This window comes from Orcinus orca, chromosome 18, assembly GCF_937001465.1.
Source record: "Orcinus orca chromosome 18, mOrcOrc1.1, whole genome shotgun sequence".
In the NCBI taxonomy this organism is placed as follows: domain Eukaryota; kingdom Metazoa; phylum Chordata; class Mammalia; order Artiodactyla; family Delphinidae; genus Orcinus; species Orcinus orca.
Genome location: NC_064576.1, coordinates 22,304,076 through 22,324,272, shown reverse-complemented (window position 1 = coordinate 22,324,272; position 20,197 = coordinate 22,304,076). Strand labels below are relative to the sequence as shown.

Sequence of the window (20,197 nt, the reverse complement as noted above, 5' to 3'; positions counted from 1 at the left end):
AAGCCCACTTGTGTCCCAGGAAAAAATAAGATGTAATCCAGGTGATAAGTTCTAATCTCTTCCTTTGGGCTTAGTCTAGTTTCACTCACCTATAGTGGGTTGTGTGCAGAGGCCTTGCACCTAACACACTGAGTTAGAGTTTCTAGTGCAGAACCGCTGTGCCTGACACACCAGCACCATGTGCCCTGCGAAGTGCTATGCCCGACACCTCAATTCAACATGGCGATGGTGGGCCGTGTGCAAAGATGCTGCGCCCGGCACCTCAGTCTGGGGCACAGTGTGCAGCACGCCTGCGCCCCACAGGCGAGAACTCCACCCCCTCCCCGCTGACAGAAACCCTGAAAAGCAGCCCTACCCACAGCCTTTTGGGGAGTGCATGTGCTCTAGAGCAGGAGTATGCACTTCTCCATTCTTTGATAAAGAATAAAGCTTCCCTTTGCCTCTGAACCAAACTCGGTCTCATTCTATTGGCTCAAAGGACACCTGGCAGAAGCACTCTTGTTGGGGATCCACTCAAAAGGGTGGATAACAGTTCCTTCTGGTATTATTGTAATGGCTATCTAATGTTCATTTTCCTTAGCACTTCCACAGTCCTAGTTTGTGGCCTTGTCCTAAACTTTCTACTCTATCATATTAAATACCTAATTAATCTCCTAAATGTTTAATGCTATTTTTACATACTGTTTGTGTTTTTGCAATTGTGCTTTTGCTGATTTAAATTTTGTCTCCATATTACATAATACAAATTTTAAAATATACTTTAAAACATGAAACGTACAAGAGAATGTAAGTGAATGGCTACTGTATATTTCTTCACACATTTTAAAAATATTTGGTGGGGGGGACTCCAGTTCAAGAGGGGTGACATAGGAAGATCCTGGGCTCCCCTCTTCCCAGGGACACACCAAATCTGCAGCTAAATATGGAACAACTCCCTCTGGAAAAAAAAAACAAAACACCTAAAAACCATCTAAGCAACTCCTACATGAGGGGCCAATGAAAGAAGACCCCTTATCAAAGTGGGTAGGGGAGGCTGGTACACAATCTCTCCATAAACTCCATCCTTGGCACAGAGACCCACAATCAGGAGGGGACTCCAAACTCAAAGTTTGTCCGTGAGGAGTGAAAGCTTTGAACCCCACATCAGACACCCCAGCTTTTCAGACCTGTTTCTGAGAGATGAGCTCCCAAAAGGTAGCTTTGAAATCCAAAGAGGCGGGCTCAAGACCACAAGACCACAGGCTGTAATAATCTGCGAAAGGGCTCTTAAAGCGCTTGCAGGGTCAGTCTCTACGGCTTTAGGGCTCAGCTTGGAGGCAACAGATGGAGAGGCTTATTTGGTATTCTTCAAACATTGGCCTGAGAGGGAGGCAAATAATTTAACACACGTTAGGAGGCTGGAAGGCAACATCTTCACAGTCTTCATCTGCCTCACTACAGCTCTCTGATATCTCCCAGAAAGAAACTCATACGCTCATCTGGAGTCCCAGTTTTTGCAACTGACACCTGGGCATCAACTTCAGACCTCCAAATTGCCTGGCTCTGGTAGCCAGCCTGATTTATTCTTGTAGTCCCACAGGACTGTATATATTTGTACACTTTAAAAGCTGCTCCCTGAGCATCTGCTTCCAATCATGTTGAATCCAGGTAGTGAATGAGATCTCTTCTGGAACACTGAAAGTTCTTGGCACAACCTCAACTACTGGGGTCCATTAAAAATGAAATAGGCTGCTGGTACAATCACAAAGGTTTGAGAACAACCAAGAGATAGGCCAGGGTTGAATGATAAAGTTCATCTCCTGTGTAAGGCCACTACTTCAAGACTAAGAGAGGCGGCTCTTTTACCTAATATACAAAAAATAACATAGAGAGTCAAGCAAAGTGAAGAAACAAACAAATATGTTCTAAACAAAAGAACAATATAAAACCTTAAACTATTGTTTTTGTATCATGCAATAAATATGTATTCTGTGACTACCTTAATTCAATTAAGATTATACCCTTAGAGAGAATTACATTACATAATATGACCCACATAACCTAGAAATATTGAAAAAATAAAGTTAGGTATGTCACAAATGCATAAAATGTATGTCAATGCCATTCTATCCTTATATAAGCATACCGTGAGTAATATTTAATATAAAATTAACAGTGTATTTTCTTACTGTCTTATAACTTTGCTTTCAAAGAACTTAGAATAGGCCTCTCTCTCATAGTCTGAGAAACTGCATATCAGCCTATAATCACAGGTAAATTATTTTTTAAACAAATGTAACAATGTTCCCAATACTGTATTATGAATATGACTGTAATACTATATACCATAAAAATTTTATCATGATTCATTCATTAGTGTATAGGCTAGGCTACCATGAAGCAATCATACAGATTACACTAGCCTACCATAAAGAAATCATGTTGCTGCTTCTTCCATTATCAATGTATGAATTGTTTTACCTGTAAAAATATTTTTTCACATTATCTTTTTTAAAAATTTTAATGTCTAGTAGTGATACATATATCATCTACAGTGTTTTGCATCATATAAAACAATATTGATATAGGTACTGACAGACAACTCGTCTTATAAACAGATGATGTAAACTTACAGTATGCATAAATATAGTACGGTACTGTAAATATTTTCTCTTCTTTATGATTTGTTTAATAATGTTTTTCTTTTCTCTAGTTTACTTTATTGTAAGAATAAAATACGAAATATACGTTAACTGTTTATATTATAGGTAAGAATTCCAGTCAACAGTAGGCTATTAGTAGTTAAGTTTTTGGGGAGTCAAAAATTATACATGGATTTTTGACTGTGCAGGGGGAAGAGGTCAATGCCCCTAATCCCTGTGTTGTTCAAGTGTCAACCGTACTTGAGAGATAATATAGTACTACTTTTTTTTCCATTGTGTAAAAAATACTTCACCAGTGGTGCCTTGGGCCATGGCTGGGCAGCTTCAACAAGACCACCCTTCCCATAGATAAAACCTATAAATTTTGGTAAACAAAAATGCACCTGAAGCCACTAAATATAACCAAAAGCACTTAGATACTGGTAAATAAAAATCAAACTTGAATAAAAAATAGCACTAAGTAGCATTCTCTCTTTCATAGATATTTTCTTGACCTTCAACCCCAGTCATCTCCATCAGGGATAATTCAAGTCCTATTAGAAAAAACAAAACAAAAACAAGCTTAAACATTTAAAGAGATAGAAGATAGAGTTAGCACTACCAGAACCAATGTAAAGTGAAAGGGAAAATCCTGGAAATGAGAGGGCCAGAGAGGAAGAGGTCCATATCTGTTTATAAAATTGCCAGTTTCTGACTGACTCTTGAACTCTGAATTGAGGCATACTCTAAGAACTACAGATAAGGTTAAAAAAAATAATTGAGATTTGAGCTCCTCTCCCCACAGGGATGACAAAACTGTGGTTCAGCCAACATGAATGCTTGCTTAAAAAGCAGAATCAGACTCCCTCTTGTGAGAACACCAGGATCACAACTAGCTGCTGGACAATCATTGACAGGAAGACACTGTAATTCACCAAAAAAGATACCCCACATCCAAAGACAAAGGAAAAGCCACAATGAGATGGTAGGAGGGGCACAATCACAGTAAAATCAAATCCCATAACTGCTGGGTGGGTGACTCACAGACTGGAGAACACTTATATCACAGAAGTCCACCCACTGGAGTGAAGCTTCTGAGCCCCACATCAGGTTTCCCAACGTGGGGGTCTGGCAACAGGAGGAGGAATTCTTAGAGAATCAGACTTTGAAGCCTACTGGGATTTGACTGCAGGACTTTGAAAGGACTGGGGGAAACAGAGACTCCACTCCTGGAGGGCACACACAAAGTAGTGTGTGCATCAGGACCCAGGGGAAGGAGCAGTGACCCCAGGGGAGACTGAACCAGACCCACCTGCTAGTGTTGGAGGGTCTCCTGCAGAGGCGGGGTGGGGGGTTGTGGCTCACCGGGGGGACAAGGACACTAGCAGCAGAAGTTCTGGGAAGTACTCCTTGGCGTGAGCCCTCCCAGAGTCTATCATTAGCCCCCAAAATAGCGCAGGTAGGCTCCATTGTTGGGTTGCCTCAGGCAACCAGGGAGGGAAGCCAGCCCCACCCATCAGCAGTCAAGCGGATTAAAGTTTTACTGAGCTCTGCCCACCAGAGCAACAGTCAGCTCTACCCACCACAAGTCCCTCCCATCAGGAAACTTGCACAAGCCTCTTAGATGGCCTCATCCACCAAAGGACAGACAGCAGAAGCAAGAACTACAGTCCTGCAGCCTGTGGAACAAAAACCACATTCACAGAAAGATAGACAAGATGAAAGGCAGAGGGCTATGTACTGGATGAAGGAACAAGACAAAACCCCAGAAAAACAACTAAATGAAGAGGAGATAGGCAACCTTCCAGAAAAATAATTCAGAATAATGACAGTGAAGCAGATCCAGGACCTTGAAAAAGAATGGAGGCAAAGATCAGGAAGATGCAAGAAATGATTAACAAAGACCTAGAATAATTAAAGAACAATCTAACAGAAATGAAAAATACAATAACTGAAATGAAAACTACACTAGAAGGAATCAATAGCAGAATAACTGAGGCAGAAGAACGATAAGTGACCTGGAAGACAGAATGGTAGAATTCACTGCTGTGGACAGAATAAAGAAAAAAGAATGAAAAGAAATGAGGACAGCCTAAGAGACCTCTGGGACAACACTAAACACAACAACATTTGCATTATAGGGGTCCCAGAAGGAGTAGAGAGAGAGAAAGGACCAGAGAAGATATTTGAAGAGATTATAGTTGAAAACTTCCCTAACATGGGAAAGGAAAGAGCCACCCAAGTCCAGAAAGAGCAGCGAGTCTCATACAGGATAAATTCAAGGAGAAACATGCAAGGACACAGAGTAACCAAATTGGCAAAAATTAAAGACAAAGAAAAATTATTGAAAGCAGCAAGGGAAAAACAATAAATAACATACAAGGGAACTCCCATAAGGTTACCAGCAGATTTCTCAGCAGAAACTCTACAAGCCAGAAGGGAGTGGCATGATACACTTAAAGTGATGAAAGGGAAGAACCTACAAACAAGATTACTCTACCCAGCAAGGATCTCATTCAGATTCCATGGAGAAATCAAAAACTTTACAGATAAGCAAAAGCTAAGAGAATTCAGCACCACCACACCAGCTCTACAACAAATGCTAAAGGAATTTCTATAAGTGGGAAACACAAGAGAAGAAAAGGACCTACAAAAATAAACCCAAAACAATTAAGAAAATGGTCATAGGAACATACATATCGATAATTACCTTAAACATAAATGGATTAAATGCTCCAAACAAAAGACAAAGGCTTGCTGAATGGATACAAAAACAAGACCCATATATATGCTGTCTACAAGAGACCCACTTCAGACCTAGGGACACATACAGACTGAAAATGAGGGGATGGAAAAAGATATACCATGCAAATGGAAATCAAAAGAAAGCTGGAATAGCAATACTCATATCAGATAAAATAGACTTTAAAATAAAGAATGTTATAAGAGACAAGGAAGCACACTACATAATGATCAAGGGATCAATCCAAGAAGAAGATATAACAGTTATAAATATATATGCACCCAACACAGGAGCACCTCAATACAAAAGGCAACTGCTAACAGCTATAAAAGAGGAAATCAACAGTAAGAAAACAATAGTGGGAGACTTTAACACCTCACTTACACCAATGGACAGATCATCCAAAATGAAAATAAATAAGGAAACAGAAGCTTTAAATGACACAATAGACCAGATAGATTTAACTGATATTTATAGGACATTCCATCCAAAAACAGCAGATTACACTTTCTTCTCAAGTGCACACGGAACATTCTCCAGGATAGATCACAGCTTGGGTCACAAATCAAGCCTCAGTAAATTTAAGAAAGTTGAAATCATATCAAGCCTCTTTTCTGGCCACAACGTTATGAGATTAGAAATGAATTACAGGGGAAAAAACGTAAAAAACACAAACACATGGAGGCTAAACAATACATTATTAAATAACGAAGAGATCACTGAAGAAATCAAAGAGGAAATCAAAAAATACCTAGAGACAAATGACAATGAAAACACGATGATCCAAAACCTATTGGATGAAGCAAAAGCAGTCGTAAGAGGGAAGTTTATAGCTATACAAGCTTACCTCAAGAAACAAGAAAAATCTCAAACAATCTAACCTTACACCTAAAGGAACTAGAGAAAGAAGAACAAACAAAACCCAAACTTAGCAGAAGAAAAGAAATCATAATGATCAGAGCAGAAATAAATGAAATAGAAACAAAGAAAACAATAGCAAAGATCAATAAAACTAAATGCTGGTTCTTTGAGAAGATAAAAAAAATTGATAAACCATTAGCAGACTCAGCAAGAAAAAGAGGGAGAGGACTCAAATCAATAAAATTAGAAATGAAAAAGGAGAAGTTACAACAGACACCGCAGAAATACAAAGCATCCTAAGAGACTACTACAAGCAACTCTATGCCAATAAAATGGACAACCTGGAAGAAATGGACAAATTCCTAGAAAGGTATAACCTTCCAAGACTGAACCAGGAAGAAATAGAAAATATGAACAGACCAATCACAAGTAATGAAATTGAAACTGTGATTAAAAATCTTCCAACAAACAAAAGTCCAGGACCAGATGGCTTCACAGGTGAATTCTATCAAACATTTACAGAAGAGCTAACACCCATCCTTCTCAAACTCTTGCAAAAAATTGCAGAGGAAGGAACACTCCCAAACTCATTCTATGAGGCCACCATCACCCTGATACCAAAACCAGACAAAGATACTACAAAAAAAGAAAATTACAGACCAATATCACTGATGAATATAGATGCAAAAATTCTCAACAAAATACTAGCAAACGGAATCCAGCAGCACATTAAAAGGATCACACACCATGATCAAGTGAGATTTATCCCAGGAATGCAAGGACTCTTCAATATACGCAAATCAAACAATGTGATACACCATACTAACAAACTGAAGAAGAAACACCATATGATCATCTCAATGGATGCAGAAAAAGCTTTTGACAAAATTCAACACCGATTTATGATAAAAACTCTCCAGACAGTGGGCATAAAGGGAAACTACCTCAACATAATAAAGGCTATATACAACAAACCCACAGCAAACATCATTCTCAACGGTGAAAAACTGAAAGCATTTCCTCTAAGATCAGGAACAAGACAAGGATGTCCATTCACCACTGTTATTCAACATAGTTTTGGAAGTCCTAGCCACGGCAATCAGAGAAGAAAAAGAAATAAAAGGAATACAAATTGGAAAAGAAGAAGTAAAACTGTCACTGTTTGCAGATGACATGATAGTATATGTAGAGAATCCTAAAAATGCCACCAGAAAACTACTAGAACTAAGCAATGAATTTGGTAAAGTTGCAGGTTACAAAATTAATGCCCAGAAATCTCTTGGAGATCATTTTCAATATTTCCATCTTCATAAAGAACTTGTGTATGAGGCAAGTGTTGTTATTTTATATATATTTCTATGTAAGAAATGATTTTCAGATTGATGAGGTGAATAAATATCCTGATTCCAATGACTGATAGAGTTAACATATTAATCGTTGTACACTGATTTATATAGTCTAACAAATGATTTTTTTACTGAATGTGACTGGTTATATTTTTGGCTTCTTTTCCTAATCATGTTGATAAAGTTTGCAATTAATTCAGTGATAGAGAATATGCCGATCTATATGAGCTGATATTTTGTAACAAATAGTACAGCTAAAACCTAAAGTGACCTTGCATTCATATGCAAAATATTCTCCTTACACTTCTGTATGTGACTGAAAAGCTTTGAGTTTATGAAAACAAAATAGCAGAATTAAAGATGAGTGAAGAACATCAGACTTAGTTATATTTTGATGAAATATTCCTGCTATTAATAGGTATTTTTTAATAGGTATTTTGATTTGCCTTCAAAATGGGATTTGTGACAGTTGAGAAGAATTTTTTTCTCACAAATTATTGAAGAGAGATGAGTATGCACATCTCCATCCTATTGAATAGGTCACCAAAGCATGGGCCTTGAAAGTCTGAACAAAATCTCAATATTACCCAGGATTTAGAGTAGGGAAGAAAAGGTAGAGATGATAATTTGTGGCTGAGAATTAAAAAACAAAATAAAATGCATCATATCAAGTCCTGAATAAAAGATCTACTTGCTTCTGGGTGTGCAAAGGTGGTAAACAATTCTGTTATGTGCTTACCCCAGATCCCCCAGCTGTTAACATCTCATCTGCTTTGCCAGTATCTATATATTTATATCTACATCTGTATCTATATCTGTCTGTTTGTCTATTATCAATCTTTTTGGGGTTTTTTGAGAGCAGTTTGCAGAAATGATGAACCATTAGCCTGAATAAGTTAGTGTCTATAATTTATGAACAAGGATGTCTTCTATAACAAGTATACAAACATCCAAATCAGGAAATTAAACATCAATACACTTCTAGTGACAAACCACAGACTCCATTTAAGTTTCACCAGTTGTCCCAATCACGGCCTCTATAGCAAAGCATCCAATATTACATCACACATTTCATTCACTTGTCGACTCTCTCTAATCACATTCAATGGAATGCTTTTGTAGTTTTTTCATTACTTTCATGATCCTGAGTTTTTTAAAGTACTATACTACAGGTAGTTATTTTACTGAATGCTGTGTCAGTCTTTGTTTGACTGATATTCATCATGATTACTTTTTTTAGCTGTTTTAACAGGGATATTGAAGATGAAATGTATATTCTTTTTATTCCATCATGTCAGTTGGTACATGATAAAAAATTGCCCTATTGTGGGTCATGTTAACTTTGATCACCAAATTATAGCAATATCTGTCAGGTATCTTCATTCTCTTTGTCTTTGTAAATTATGAGTATTTTGTGATGACATACTTTGTGACTAAAATTACACTTTGTGTAAAATTGTGTAAATTTATACTTTGTGTGAAAATTTTTCTGTTTCACATTTTTACCCATTACTTTTCATATTCATTGATAGTTGTCTATATCAGTTATTGCCAGGAGGGTTACCAAATCGTGATTTTCTAATTCCATAACTTCTTCTGCATTTGTTAATTGGCATTTAACTGTAAAGATGAGTTTTTCTTCTCCATATTTATATATTTATTCATTTATTTATATTGGTATGGACTTATGAATTCTTATTTAATCAATGAGCAACAATCTGTTACAATATTTTTGTATGTGTGTGTCCACTTTTACTTGTCTCATATTTGTCCAGTGGGAGCCTCTTAAAATTAGAACTCCTGACCTTTCAGGATGTCTCTCATTCCTTGAGAATTTGCTTATTTTCCTTATTTTACTGGGTTTTTTAAAAATTTTATTTTATTTATTTTTTATACAGCAGGTTCTTATTAGTTATCTATTTTATACACATCAGTGTATACGTGTCAATCCCAATCTCCCAATTCATCACACCACCACCACCACCCACCCCCAGCCACTTTCCCCCCTTGGTGTACATACGTTTGTTCTCTACGTCTGTGTCTCTATTTTTGCCCTGCAAACTGGTTCATCTGTACCATTTTTCTAGGTTCCACATATATGTGTTAATATACGATATTTGTTTTTCTCTTTCTGACTTACTTCACTCTGTATGACAGTCTCTAGATCCATCCACGTCTCTACAGATGACCCAATTTTGTTCTTTTTTATGGCTGAGTAATATTCTATTGTATATATGTACCACATCTTCTTTATCCATTCATCTGTTAATGGGCATTTAGGTTGCTTCCATGACCTGGCTATTGTAAATAGTGCTGCAATGAACACTGGGGTGCATGTGTCTTTTTTTTTTTTTTTTTTTTTGCGGTATGCGGGCCTCTCACTGTTGTGGCCTCTCCCGTTGCGGAGCACAGGCTCCGGACGTGCAGGCTCAGTGGCCATGGCTCACGGGCCTAGCCACTCTGCGGCATGTGGGATCTTCCCGGACTGGGACATGAACTCATGTCCCCTGCATTGGCAGGCGGACTCTCAACCACTGCGCCACCAGGGAAGCCCTGCATGTGTCTTTTTGAATTATGGTTTTCTCTGGGTATATGCCCAGTAGTGGGATTGCTGGGTCATATGGTAATTCTATGTTTAGTTTTTTAAGGAACCTCCATACTGTTCTCCATAGTGGCTATATCAATTTACATTCCCACCAGCAGTGCAAGTGTGTTCCCCTTTCTCCACACCCTCTCCAGCATTTGTTTTTTACAAGTTTCTGATGATGCTCATTCTAAAAGGTGTAAGGTGATACCTCATTGTAGTTTTGATTTGCATTTCTCTAATAATTAGTGATGTTGAGCAGCTTTTCATGTGCTTCTTGGCCATCTGTATGTCTTCTTTAGAGAAATGTCTATTTAGGTCTTCTGCCCATTTTTGGATTGGGTTGTTTGTTTTTTTAATATTGAGCTGCATGAGCTGCATCTCAATATTAAAATTGATATATCTTGGAGAGAGAATTTGCTTATTTTCTGACACAGCAAAATATTCCAGGTTTATTTTATTCTTTGTTTTTTCCAGATTTTTATTGGTCATTTTTTCAAAGAATCTGTATTCCTTGCAGTGGAGAAAGATATTTGGAAATATTTCTAATTATTTAGGAATGCAAGATCTGAGTACTAGATTTGCTCATCATTACAGGGGTGTCACTGCTTCCAGGATTTTTCAGAGAATAGATCCCAAAATATATGAATGTTTATACATGCATAAACACACACACACATAATCCACACAGGCATACATATGTTTCTTTCTATACCTATCTCTATATTGAAAATTATTAGTTTACACACAAAACTATTCTGACACCAATTATTCTGACACCAATTATTATAGTTCATGTTGCCTTTGACTCTTTCTCTCCTTATAACTCCTCTCTCTGACAGTGAGAAACCTCATTTCATTTTAGTTAAAAATCATTACGTTTTGGCTCAATCCCTCCCTATATCACAATCTGCAAGGCTATTCTTCACTCATACCTAACAGTCATACTTCTGTTTACTGGACTGTCTGTAACATTACTGAGACCTGAAACATAGCTTGGCCATGGGCTTGCAGCTCTAAACCAGAAGGCCACCTTCAAAAAATACATTGTGAAACAAGTGGGGCTATAATGGCTTTTTGCTTCACTTTTTTTTGTACATATTACTTTTGTCCCTAATGTTTGCTTCATCTTTACTGTGATGGAGGTACTTGTATAGATGGAGATAGATAAATTGCTAACAAAGAAGGAAAGGGCCATCAACAGCAAGACACAGTATATGCTGTAGGATGTTCATTTATTTATTTAGCTAATATATATAATATTATAGATATATTTTATACATGAAATATAATATATAATTATATAAACATGCATATGCCTGTCTATAATCATATATTTTTGTGTATGTACATATTTTATATAGAAACATATATATACATATACACACATAGAGCAAGAAAGAGAGAAAGAGAGTCAGAGAGACAGAGAGAGACATATGGACCATCTTCTATTTGCCAGGATCTATGTTAAGGCTTATAAAAGAATACATATCTTGCCTACAATCAAAAAGCTAAAGAACAGGGAAATGATTATGAAAAAGAATATATTTATATGTGTGTGTCTGTATAACTGAATCACTTTGTTGTGCACCTGAAACTAGCAAACATTGTAAATTAACTATACTTCAATGAAAAAAAAGAAAGTTGAAGATTTAAAAAAAAAAGCGAATGTGTGCCTATTAAAATAGTTTTTTCAATTAAAAAAAAAGCTAAAGAGCAATCTACTTAAATTCAATATAGATGTCATACTCTTACTACTCTATAAAGTTTGAAAATTTATAATAATATTTTAATATTTATTTTATAATATTTTTCTCTAATAGTTTTATAATATTCATACAATATCATGTATATTATAATAGTTATATCTTATTGTGCCTAAATTAATTTCAGGGATCACTTTAAAACTGCATACAAAATTACTTCATTACCCAAAATATATTTGATTTTTTTATGTGTTTGGTAAAAAAGGGGTAAATAGAACAACAGAATTATTGTTGAGACAAAGTAAAATAACGATAATGGTAATGATGATGATAATAATAAAAACTTTATACAGATTCTCTATAGAAATTAATTGAATTGACTGCAGTTATCTTGAGAAGAGATCTACTGAGCACCTTTGTGTAAGAACACATAAGTATAGCTTATTGCCTTCCTGATTGTTCACTTCCTCTTTCAATAGGCAGAAAATTGTTATCAATACAGAACTCTGTCTTTGAAGATAATTTTAATCACCAATCACACATATAGTTTGTAAATTACCCTGAAGTACAATTCCACAGTACATAAGAATTTAATAGAACTCACAAAGGCAGGTCCTTAGTGTCAGCTAAAATAGAATACTTTCAGATGAAATTACTTTCTAAGCCATGGTTGAGGAAAGGCTAAACAATTTTCTACAAACAATTATTATTGACTACTCTGCTGGTAGCATGATGTTAAAAAGAAATTTATTACTCTGTTTTAGGTTTCTGAATTTTCAGTTTATAGTCTAACATCATGTCTATATCCGATTTCTATTAAGCTGGGAGATGAAGTAGACTGTATGTTTTCAGAGGCATTAAATAGGAGTTTAGATTTTGTTGTTAATTCAGGCTTGACATATTACAATACGTATACTAAGAAAGGCAATTTATTTAGAATGCTTACTGTGTTTTTCTGCCTTGTTTTTTAATTTGGGGAGATTATGGGTTTTTTTTATTATTGATCTGATGTAATTATGTAGTTCCCATGTTAATTAAACTATAATGCCATAAAATAACTAGATATTATAATCTATCATGCTCACAGAATTTTGAAAATTTTCAGATTGAAGACTGAACAGTGATCTAGAAATTTGTCACAGTTTATATGTTATATTTTACAAATATAGCTTTTATTTGCAAGGTATGTAATAAGATGTAATAATAACCAGAAACAAATAGATGAGTAGCATTTGTTGATTGTTTATAATGTGTGAGGTACTGTTCTAGCCCTTTTCATAAACATTTTGCTCATTTTATAGAAAAGGAATCTCAGGCTTATCTAAGGTCACATAAAGTGGGGCTGAGGTTCAGAAAGGATCTGTCAACATGATTAAACATTACTCAATACCTAGTTGTTTAGCATTAAGTAAAGGAATATTTTTATAGAATATAGTTTTTGTTCAGGATAATGCTTTTATGTTTTATTTATGTTTTTCTAATTAGAAATTAACTTTCTAATTTTCTTTATTCCACTTACGAGGACTTATTTTGATTAACTATATGTATTAATTATTTGTTGCTGTTGTGAAATACTACCACAAACATAGTGGCTTAAAAGAACTCAAATTTATTAATATTTTCTTTCACCTTTATCTTATAGTTCTGGAGGGCAAAAATCTTAAATGGTTTTCACTGGGCTAAAATCTAGGACTTCCTTTCAAAGGCTCCAGGAGAGAGTCTGTTACCTTGCTTTTTCCAGGTTCTAGAGGCTGACTGTAATCCTTGGCTTGTGGTCACTTCTTCTATGTGCAAGCCAGCAGTTATGACATTTCGATCTCTGCTTCCTCTGCTTCCATTGTTCCATCTTCTCTGACTTTGACCTTCCTGCTTCCATCTTATTAGGATCCTATAATTACACTGAATTTGCCTGAATGATTCAGTATAATTTCCCTATTTCAAGATCCTTAATTTATCTGTAAATTCCTTCATTTGTAACAGCAGGAGGGCAACACATGATATCACTGCAATGTGTCAACTCAAAGTACACGATACAAATATTTACAATGGAGTGATATTCTTTCTAAATGTTCAAAGATTACATTTAAAAATGTGAGTCAAACAAATAAATCATAATAAGTGTATTCTTTTCCAAAGAATCACAGAAAAATAACTTTCTTTTCTTAGAATTTTTGTTTGTTCTTTTAGAACTTAGTAATAAAATTTTCTTCTGAGGAAAAATTGAAGGTTTTGTGAATCACCACAACATATGCCAAATTCCCCAAAGAACACAGAACCAATGATTCAAGGAAGATTGTGAGGAGAGGTAGTTGTTGAAGGATTATTTAAAAGAAGCCCTGCATTTTATGTTCTGTGTCCATCCCTATTCAGAGAAGTAAGATGGCCAAAGATTTTTACTATTTTTGGTATTAAGTATGTATCTATTGAGATGGGTACATATAGCTAATCTACACACATAGGGCCCTATAATAAAATCTAATTTCATGGGAAGAATAAATTAGATAAGGTTATCCTACATCCATAGTTATTACATTTCTCATTGTGAATAGTTAAACTTGAATTCTGGTTTATAGTTAAATTATTTCTGAGGTTGCTGGTGTGAGGTCATGCATAGGTAATACAGTCAGTCTCAATGTATCTTGAAATTAACTTTTTTAAGCCTTTAACCCTTAAAGCTAGACTTTACAAGTTTGTGAATTCATGATGTTAAAACTTAGAATGTTAGCTAGAGATGACTTCTAACATCATATTTATTTTACCAGTTACCATTTATCAAAAATCTATAACCTTGCCCTTTGCTCAAGCTGGTCTCAGGAGTGGGCAAGCAACTAAGAAGATTGTCAACAAAGTATAGAACAGAAAAGATTTATACCACAGCCACTGGAGAAAAAGAAGAAAATGTTAAAAAGAACAGATATAAGGACATACTGCCATTTGACCACAGCCGAGTTAAATTGACTTTAAAGACTCCTTCTCAAGATTCAGACTATATCAATGCAAATTATATTAAAGGTGCTTATGGGCCAAAAGCATATGTGGCAACCCAAGGACCTTTAGCAAATACAGTAATAGATTTTTGGAGGATGATATGGGAGTACAATGTTGTAATCATTGTAATGGCCTGTCGTGAATTTGAGATGGGAAGGAAAAAATGTGAGCACTATTGGCCTTTGTATGGAGAAGACCCTATAACATTTTCACCATTTAAAATTTCTTATGAAGCTGAACAAACAAGAACATACTACTTCATTAGGACACTCTTACTTGAATTTCAAGATGAATCTCATAGGCTATATCAGTTACATTATGTGAACTGGCCAGACCATGGTGTTCCCTCATCATTTGATTCTATTCTGGACTTGATAAGCTTAATGAGGAAATATCAAGAACATGATGTGCCTATTTTTATTCATTGTAGTACAGGCTGTGGATGAACAGGTGCCATTTATGCCATAGATTATATGTGGAATTTAATATTTTTAACTTAATACAATGTTTAAAACATTTTTTAATGCCATTGCTGTGTCAATTTTTAACTGAAGTATGATTGACTTACAATATTATATTAGTTTCAGGTGTACAACATAGTGATCCAATATTTTTGTACATTACAAAATTATCACCACGATAAGTCCAGTTACCATCTGTAATCATACAAAGTTATTATAATATTATTGAACTATATTCCCTGTGCTGTACATGACATCCCTGTGACTCATTTGTAACTGGAAGTTTGTACCTCTTAATTTCCACCTAGTTCACTCATCCCCCCACCCCTGTTCCCTCTGGCAAAAACCAGTTTGTTCTATGAATCTGTTTCTGTATTGTTAGGTTTGTTCATTTGTTTTGTTTTTTAGATTCCACATATAAGTGAAATCATACAGCATTTGTTTTTCTCTGTCTGACTTAGCATAATACACTCTAGTTCCATTCATGTTGTTGCAAATGGCAAATTTTCATTCTTTTTCATGGCTGAGTAATATATATTCATCATATGTACATGCCACATCTTCTTTATCCATTTGTCTATTAATGGGCACATAATTAAACTAAAAAGAGACAATTTGTGCTAAATGAGAAGGAAAGCAATAAAAATAATGCAATTCGCAATCTGAAGCTTTTGAGAGAAATTCAAGTGAAGAATGACATCTTAAGTATATTTAGGTTTAAATTGTGGTCTGATTATAATATTTTTGTTGAAGTACATTTTTGGTGGTCTTGATTGCAATCTGTGAAGTCATTCAATTTTAATCCTAAATATAGAATTAAGTTTAATTAAATCACTGTTGTGCTAGTTTTGGAAAAGTTTTTGCTGTTTTTGTTTTCTTGCGCAGATGTCTCCTAATTGCCTGCTTTTAGTGACGTTATTTTAGATATCAAAAATTCACATTCACATTTAACAGCTTTCTAAATAATCAGATGTGAATTAATTTCAGTTTTTTAATACTCTATTCTCCAATTTTGGATCTTTGTTACACAGCTCTTAAAGGCCAGAAGCTCATATTTTCAATTCTGGCAGATGGAGAATTTGCGAAAACTTTAACAAAAATGTTGGCACATATCCATTCTATATATTATGCTAAAAGTAGCTCTAGTTTTTAATATAAACTGTATTTTCTTAACAGATTTGCTGTTTCCCCCACTCTCTGTCTTTAAGGTGCACAAACCTTGTATGATATGCAAATGACCAATTAGATCATGAACAATTTATTTAGTGAAAAGCAGCTATGCTTGGGTAGCTCAAGAAGATGTGTCTCAGTGTTTTAAGCTATAACAAATCTGAGTTTTGTTGAGTTAGTGGGTGAAGGGAATTCCAAAGATTCCAGCCATTTTTCCTGGCCTATGTACTATAATCATGATTTAATGTAATAGTATTTGTTGCCTTATGTATTGCATTGCTCCTATGTTGGGTGCATATATATTTATAACTGTTATATCTTCTTCTTGGATTGATCCCTTGATCATTATGTAGTGTCCTTCCTTGTCTCTTGTAACATTCTTTATTTTAAAGTCGATTTTATCTGATATGAGTATTGCTACTCCAGCTTTCTTTTGATTTCCTTTTGCATGGAATATCTTTTCCATCTCCTCACTTTCAGTCTGTATATGTCTGTAGGTCTGAAGCGGGTCTCTTGTAGACAGCCTATATATGGGTCTTGTTTTTGTATCCTTTCAGCGAGCCTGTGTCTTTTGGTTGGAGCATTTAATCCATTCATATTTAAGGTAATTATCAATAGGTATGTTCCTATGACCATTTTCTTAATTGTTTTGGGTTTGCTTTTTTAGGTCCTTTTCTTCTCTTGTGTTTCTCACTTGTAGAAGTTCCTTTAACATTTGTTGTAGAGCTGGTTTGGTGGTGCTGAATTCTCTTAGCTTTTGCTTGTCTGTAAAGCTTTTGATTTCTCCATCAAATCAATGAAATCCTTGCTGGGTAGAGTAATCTTGGTTGTAGGTTCTTCCCTTTCATCACTTTAAATATATCATGCCACTCCCTTCTGGCTTGTAGAGTTTTTGCTGAGAAATTAGCTGTTAACCTGATGGGAGTTCCCTTGTATGTTATTTGTCATTTTTCTCTTGTTGCTTTTAATAATTTTTCTTTGTCTTTAATTTTTGCCAATTTGATTACTATGTGTCTCAGTGTGTTTCTCCTTGGGTTTATCCTGCCTGGGACTCTCTGTGCTTCCTGGATTTTGGTGGCTATTTCCTTTTTCATCTTAGGGAAATTTTTGACTACAATTTCTTCAAGCATTTTCTTGGGTCCTTTCTCTCTTTCTTCTCCTTCTGGGACCTCTATAATGCAAATGTTGGTGCGTTTAATGTTGTTCCAGAGGTCTCTTAGGCTGTCTTCATTTCTTTTCATTCTCTTTTCTTTATTCTGTTCTGTGGCAGTGAATTCCACCATTCTGTCTTCCAGGTTACTTATCTGTTCTTCTGCCTCAGTTATTCTGCTATTGATTCCTTCTAGTGTTGTTTTCATTTCAGTTATTGTATCGTTCATCTCTGTTTGTTCTTTAATTCTTCTAGGTATTTGTTAAACATTTCTTGAATCTTCTTGATCTTTGACTCCATTCTTTTTCCGAAGTTCTGGATCATCGTCACTATCATTATTCTGAATTCTTTTTCTGGAAGGTTGCCTATCTCCACTTCATTTAGTTGGTTTTCTGGGGGTTTATCTTGTTCCTTCTTCTGGTTCATAGTCCTCTGCCTTTTTATTTTGTCTGTCTTTCTGTGGATGTGGTTTTTGTTCCACAGGCTGCAGGATTATAGTTCTTCATGCTTCTGCTCTCTGTCCTCTGGTGGATGAGGCTATCTAAGAGGATGGTTTGTGCAAGTTTCCTGATGGGAGGGAGTGGTGGTGGTTAGAGCTGGGCGTTGCTCTGGTGGCCTGAGCTCAGTTTAACTTTAATCTGCTTGTCTGCTGATGGGTGAGGCTGCATTCCCTGCCTGTTGATTGTTTGGCCTGAGGTGACCCAGCACTGTATGGTTCTTTGGTGGGGCTAATGGCAGACTCCAGGAGGGCTCATTCCAAGGAGTACTTTCCAGAACTTCTGCTGCCAGTGTCCTGTCCCTGCGGTGAGCCACAGCTGCCCTCTGCCTCTGCAGGAGACCCTCCAACACTAGCAGGTAGGTCTGGTTCAGTCTCCTATGGGGTCACTGCTCCTTCCCCCTGGGTCCTCATGTACACACTACTTTGTGTGTGCCCTCCAAGAATGGAGATTCTCTTTCCCATAGTCCTGTCGAAGTCCTGCAATCAAATCCTGCTGGCCTTCAAAGTCTGATTCTCTGGGAATTCCTCCACCCATTGCTGGACCCCCAGGTTGGGAAGCCTGACGTGGGGCTCAGAATCTTTACTCCAGTGGGTGAAATTCTGTAGTATAATTGTTCTCCAGTTTGTGAGTCATCACCCAGCAGTTATGGGATTTGATTTTGTTGTGATCGTGCCCCTCCTACCATCTCATTGCAGTTTCTCCTTTGTCTTTGGAAATGGATTGTCTTTTTTGGTTAGTTCCAGTGTCTTCCTGCCAATGATTGTTCCACAGTTAGTTGTGATTCTGGTGCTCTCGCAAGAGGAAGTGAGTGCACGTCCTTCTACTCTGCCGTTGTGAACTGAGAACTGTTTCAATTTTATATTTTCTGTTTTAATTATTTGGGTGTTTTAGATCCAGTTCTTTTTATTAATAATATAAATTTCTACAATCTCTTGACATTACAGTATCTTTACAATTAGTATCATTCTAGGCTATAAGTTACATGATAAAGGCACAACAACTGTCTTTTGTGCACCATTGTGCATCTACAAGTGGATAACAGCTGCTCAACTAGTAAGTGATTAATAATACTATATATATTATTCAGATATATATAATATACTAGGTATATATGTAATTAGGTGTATATTTTATCTGATACATATTAGATTTTATATATATATATAAAAAGTTAATATTCCGTGTCCATTTATTTGCTAATTCATACATCAATCATTCATTATCCATTCATTCATTCATTTATATATATATGAATGAAAATGATTAAAAGAGAGAGTGTTTTCAATTGCAGACCATTTCTTAGGAGAAAACCATCCTTTGAGACAGATAGAGAATGCATCTGCAAATTTAGATCAATCTCTTATTCTCTGCAACTGTTCAAAATCCACCTAAATCTTCAACTTTAGATTACATATAAATTTAAGGCATTCATATTGATTTTAGAGGCTTCTGGGTTACATGTAAATATAAGGTGTGTATATTGATTTGAGGGTACTCACTTCACTGCCAGTAGCATTTGATTTCAAAGGCTAGAAGCAATTTTGCTTTGCACTTATCAAAATAAGAAATGGATTTCTTTTTAAGTTTCTATTATGTGTCCTTGAACTAAAAGACTTCAAGTTGTTTAGGCATCTACATTACTGATCAGTTCCACTTTCTTTATTAGGATAATTTTAGGAAGTGTGCTCTGTAGCTTATTCTTTAGAACACTGGCATTTTTTGTGCAATTTATTTGACAGCAAGGATTTCAACCTTATGATCAATTTTATCTCAAGTGGAAGTCAACACACAGGAGTAATAAAACTAAATCAACACATTAAATTTTTTATGGGTTAGCAACATTTATCAAAAAAAAAAATACTTAGTGGTGACAAGATGCTCTGTGGTGTAAGGGATACTTGCATGTACTTGATTTCCATTTCCTTCTTATATAGGAACTCCACATCTGCTTATATCTTTGATTCTTGGATATATTCTTAATATCTCAAGTCAAGATTTTCCTGGAGTTTGGATGATTTAATATCTTATAGCTAAGCCTGATGCCTTGCCAGAATACTGCTTCCAAGT

General features: G+C 35.7%; 1 pseudogene; it reads left to right on the top strand.

The window, feature by feature from the left end:
- Positions 1 to 219: 219 nt before the first annotated feature.
- Positions 220 to 16,220, top strand: LOC117195458 (tyrosine-protein phosphatase non-receptor type 12-like; annotated as a pseudogene).
- The last annotated feature ends 3,977 nt before the right edge of the window (positions 16,221 to 20,197 follow it).